Consider the following 5,889-nt stretch of genomic DNA (forward strand, 5'->3'; position numbering starts at 1 on the left):
GCACTGCACATGCGCAGAACGTTTCCCGAGCCCTGCTCCAGAACTACGCTTCCCAGAAGGCCCGGCTGCGACTCCATCTTGGATGACGTCGTGAGGCGCGGCCTCCTCCAGGGTCCTGAGTGTTTGCGGTCGGGTTTCCTGGGGCTGGCGCTGGCTTCGCTCGGTGATGGCGGAGAGCTGAACCTTCGCACGTCCGCGCTTGAAGACAGAAGGCTACCGTGAGGTGCCCCAAGGAACACTGATGGGCAGTTTTGTTAAAGTGGTTGAACTCCGTGGGTACAAAAGTACATGGAGTAATGAAGGGTAATGCCGTGTAACCGCTTCTTCTTAGGAATGCTAGCTTTCACAATTGTGCAAACGATACGCAAAACGTAATAAACTACAAAATATGTATAAGCTAAAATAAAACGAGTGTACCACTTCCCAAAAGCAAAATTGCTTAGTGTTAGGTGTACATCCTTCTCATGAATTTACACAAATTTTAACCTAATGGTATAGAGTATCATGACTATCATTTCACTAAGGAATATATATAACCATCCCTCCTTATCCCGGGGGTCCTTATCTATGGATTCAACTAAGCTCGGAATGAAAATACTTAAAAATTCAATCTTACTGAGGATGTACAAACTTTTCCCCTTGTCATTATACCCTAAACAATACAATACAACTTTACATAGTATTTGCACTGTGTTAGGTTTACAATTAATCTACACATAATTTAAAGTATCCTGGAGGAGGTGTGTAAGTTATGCAAATACCAGGTTATTTTCTACCAGAGACTTGAACATCCCTGGATTTGAGTAATCCAGGGAGGTCCTGGAACTAATCACCCACGGATACAGAGAGAGGACTTGGCTGTATATGTAAAACAAATTATGTATTTCCTGGTCAATAACTTTATTACATTAAAACAAGTAGAATCATCTAGGGAAAAAAACCATATATTGTCATGTGTATAAACACAAATGTATATACATATACAAAATATGCACACATAATACACACACACACACACACACACACACACACCCCACTTTTCTGGTTGGGAGGTATTGAGGAAATAATTTAAAATAAAGCCTCTTGCCAACCCAGAAAATTATCTCCACAGATGGAGAAAAGAACAAAACAGTTACATTATTGAATAAACATTAAACCAGACTGCAATGTGCGTCACAGGCAACCCACTAATGATTTTATGAAGACAAGAAGAACTATCATTTTTTATATTAGCAGGTCTGGTACAACGCATTCCATTTTCTCAAGGTAAAAGATAACTTGTCCTCAAGACGACTGTATGACACCATTTGCTATGCATAATTCATCTGAAATTCACCTGATAATTAGGGTAGCCGTCAGTGTTAGTTAATTGCTGTTATGCAAATGAAAAGTAAAGTTTCTGGTGTCTCTATGACAGGCAGGTAGTTAACAGCAGGTAGCCAGAAGCCTAGGAGTTTACCACAGAGGCAGGGAGATGGGGTGCAATCTTCCTTGATGCTTACATTTCAAAGACATGACCCAAGGCCATTAAGAACGACCTTCCTGGGTTGTTAAACTAGCAAGAAGCTTATTTACTTTTTAAAAAGTCTTGCTAAATCTCACAGGGACAGAGAAGGGATTTACAATTACAAGTTTTCTTAAGGAAATGCTGTAAGAAAAGAGAGGAGGAAAGGGGCCTTTTTGAAAGAAGGAAAATTCAGTTTGTTTGTTTCTTTGAGACAGAGTCTGGCTCTGTCCTCCAGGCTTGGATGCAGTGGCTTGATCTCGGCTCACTGCAAGCTCCTCCGCCTCCCAGGTTCAAGCAATTCTCTGCCTCAGCCTGCTGAGTAGCTGGGACTACAGGCGCCCACCACCATGCCTGGCTAATTTTTTTTTTTGTATTTTCAGTAGAGACGGGATTTCACCATCTTTTCCAAGCTGGTCTTGAAGTCCTGACTTCATGATCCACCCACCTCGGCCTACCAAAGTGCTGGGATTACAGGCCTGAGTCACCACGCCCGGCCCAAATTTTTATATTTATATTTACCCTTACAGAAAACTATAAAATTTTACACAATTTCAATCAAAATTTAAATAAAAAATCTTAATGGGGAGCTTAGTTTTATCTTACTTGATAAACTAATTTTTAACTTCCTCAGGAAACAACCGCAGGGAATAGCAAGGAACTGAGGACTAAACTCTGATATTTTTATCTTACCCAAATTTCTATCTAAGGGATCTGAGGAGTTATGCCCTACAAACCATAAATTCACATCAGATGGGTTTTATTTAACCCTATATAATGTGACTTACTTTCCAACCTGACTCTGGCAAAACATTACGAGACAAGGAAGAAAATAAAAATATTTTACCCCAAAAACATGTTTCTTTGTCACATTTTGAAATGGCCTTGCAAGCTGACCTTTGTGGGGGGAAATTCGCATCTCTAAATAATCTCTATTAACATAGCTAGACCTTTTCCTTCCAGGCCCTTCCAATTCTGAATAGATTGACTGAGCGTCTAGCACCTTTTTAAGGGTCAGAATAGAAAACATTTGTCATCTCTTGTTTCTAAGGACAGCCACTATGAGATTTCAAAGGAACCTTGGTCTCCACAATCTTTTATCTTAACCTGAACATTTCCTTTCTATTGATCCCAGATCCTTAGACAAAAACTCAACCAATTGTCAACTAGAAAATGGTTAAATTTACCTGTAGCCTGGAAACACCCCCACCCTTCAAGTTGTCCCGCTTTTCTTGAACAAACCAATGTATTCCTTAAATGTATTTGATTGATGTCTCATGCTTTCCTACAATGTATAAAACCAAGCTGCACCCCCAACCACCTTGGGTGCATGTTCTCAGGACCTCCTGAGGGCTGTGTCACGGGCCATGGTCACTCACATTTGGCTCAGAATAAATCTCTTTAAATATTTTACAGAGTTGACTTTTTTCATTGACAGAACTTTTTCTGAAAATGCAAATTTAAAAAGTAATTGAAGGCTGGGTGTGGTAGCTCACACCTGTAATCCCAGGACTTTGGGAGGCCGAGGTGGGTGGATCACGAGGTCAAGAGATGGAGACTGTTTGGGTGAGGGAGAAGGGACAAGATGGAGGAAGGTAAACAAGAAGGCACCCCCCCTGTTGCTTCCAGGTTCTTCATCACCAACTTACCCGCGCGCGGGAAAATGCAGATCAACTGAGCAGGCGCCGCGGGACGTCAATCCGAAGAGATCGAAACTTACTCGGCCACGCCTATGGAGACGCCCCTATCACGCCCTTATCCTGCCCACTGCCCTCCCCCTTCCAGTACCAATGCGTAAAAGTCCGCTGCCTGCAGGAGCCAGCGTGACTTCTTCGGCCCCCGCATTTGTGGACTGGAGAACCTCACCCAAGAGTGTGTGCATATTTGCAATAAAGGGCTGCCGTTTTCTTATGTACTTTGGCCTCATGTTTAATTACTTAGCTCTCCTAAATTAAGTTACATTAAATTAAATTAAGACAGAGACCAGCCTGGCCAACATGGTGAAACCCTGCCTCTACTAAAAATACAAAAATTAGCTGGGCGTGGTGGTGCGTGTCTGCAGTCCCAGCTACTCGGGAGGCTGAGGCAGGAGAATCCCTTGAATCTGGGAGGCAGAGGTTACAGTGGGCTGAGATCATGCCACTGCACTCTAGCCTGGCAACAGAGGGAGTCTCAGTCTCAAAAAATAAATAAATGAAATAAAAAGTAATTTAAGTTTGATGCTAGTTTTGAAAAAGCACAGAAAGATCCAAATATACATGAGAACTTAGTATATATTAAACTTTTCATTGAAAACAAAAGAAATATATATATCTCTCCACACTTTTGTTTGTTATATATATATAACCATTTTTTTCTTTCCTTTCTAATTTGGTCTTGAGGTCTCTTTCTCCTGAGGGTGACTATAAACTATCCCTATGGGGCTCCTGGGATTTGGTGTCATGGATATTTGGTGTGCCATATGTTAAAAGTTTCATTTCAAATTTACTGAAAGTCCACCCTTAATTTTTAAAAGTCAGTAAGTTCCAAGAGAAGTAGCAATTTGAGGTCACTGGTGAAGGCTTCACACAAGGTGAATTTTTACGTTCGGTTTCTCCACAGCATAAGGAATAAAACCATTCTTTTGAAATGAAGAAGAGAACCACCTAGGAGACTATCACCCTGACCTGAGGACTTCACTAGGGATTCAGGAAAGAAGACACAGAAAGAAAGCAGTCCTTAAGGGTTATATCTGAATAATTTAATTTTACTTAAAATTTTTTTATTGAAGCTTAAAAAAATACAAAAGTATGCAATGGCATGTGTATCACTGTATAATTGATAAGTGAATGACGAAGACAGGTGAACACAACCATGTAAACACCAAAGAGTTCAAAGACAATATTACCAGTGCCTGAAGTCTCCCTGAAGGACCCATTCTCTATTATTACTCTGCTTCTCAAAAGTAGCCCCATCCTGATTTCTGGGTTTTTTTTTGAGACAGAGTTTCTCTCTTGTTGCCCAGACTGGAGTGCGATGGCATGATCTCAGCTCACTGCAACCTCTGCTTCCTTGGTTCAAGCAATTCTCTTGCTTCAGCCTCCTGAGTAGCTGGGATTACAGGCATGCGCCACCATGCCTGGCTAAATTTTTGTATTTTTAGAAGAGACAGGGTTTCACCATGTTGGCCAGGCTGGTCTGGAACTCCTGACCTCAGATGATCCACCCACCTCAGCCTTCGAAAATGCTGAGATTACAGGCGTGAGCCACCATGCCCAGCCCCCATCCTCACTTCTAACAGTAAAGACCAGTTTTGCAATTTATTATTGCAATTTCTTTTACTCATTTATTTTGAGATAATCTTATTTTTAAATTTTTTTTAGACAGAATCTCACTCTATCTCCCAGACTGAAGTGCAGTGGTGCAATCTCGGCTCACTGCAACCTCCATCTCCCAGGTTCAAGCTATTGTTGTGCCTCAGCTTCCCAAGTAGCTGGGATTACAGGTGTTTGCCACCATACCCAGCTAATGTTTTCTATTTTTAGTAGAGTTGGGGTTTCACCATCTTGGCCAGACTGGTCTTGAAATCCTCACTTCAGATGATCCGTCCGCCTCCACCTCCCAAAGTACTGGGATTACAGACGTGAGCCACTGTGCCTGACCTGAAGTAATCTTTAACTTACAACTAAATTACAAAAGTAAGATAAAGAATTCTCATATAGGCTGGGCATGGTTGCTCACACACACCTGTAATCCCAGCACTTTGAGAGGCCAAGGCAGGTGGATCATGAGGTCAGGAGTTTGATACCAGCCTGGCCAACATAGTGAAACCCCGTCTCTACTAAAAATAGAAAAATTAGCTGGGTGTGGTGGTGCACACCTGTAATCTCAGCTACTCAGGAGGCTGAGGCAGGAGGATTGCTTGAACCTGGGAGGCGGAGCTTACAGTGAGCCAAGATCATGCCATTGTACTCCAGCCTGGGTGACAGACTGAAACTCCACCTCAGAAAAAAAAAAAAAAAAAAAATTGAATTTTCATATGTCCTTCACCAAGATATTTCCATCATTAATATTTTGGCACATTTGCTTCATAATTTTTGCTATTTGTGTATATTATGTATTCATTTTTTGTAATCATCTGAGAGTCAGTTGTAGGAATCATTCCACTTTACTCCTAAGTTCTTAACTGTATATTTCCTATCAGCAAGGATAAAATTCTTAGATAACCATGGTATGGTGCTCAAAATCAGAAAAATTTAACAAAGATATGATATCTAATCTATAATGTACAGTCCATGTTCAAATTTCACTGATTGTCTCAATTAAGTCTTTTTTTTTTTTTTTTTTTTTCTTGAGACAGAGTCTTACTCTGACACCCAGACTGGAGTGCTGTGGTGTGATCTCAG

The sequence above is a fragment of the Macaca mulatta genome, chromosome 9 (genome assembly GCF_049350105.2).
Source record: "Macaca mulatta isolate MMU2019108-1 chromosome 9, T2T-MMU8v2.0, whole genome shotgun sequence".
In the NCBI taxonomy this organism is placed as follows: Eukaryota; Metazoa; Chordata; class Mammalia; order Primates; family Cercopithecidae; genus Macaca; species Macaca mulatta.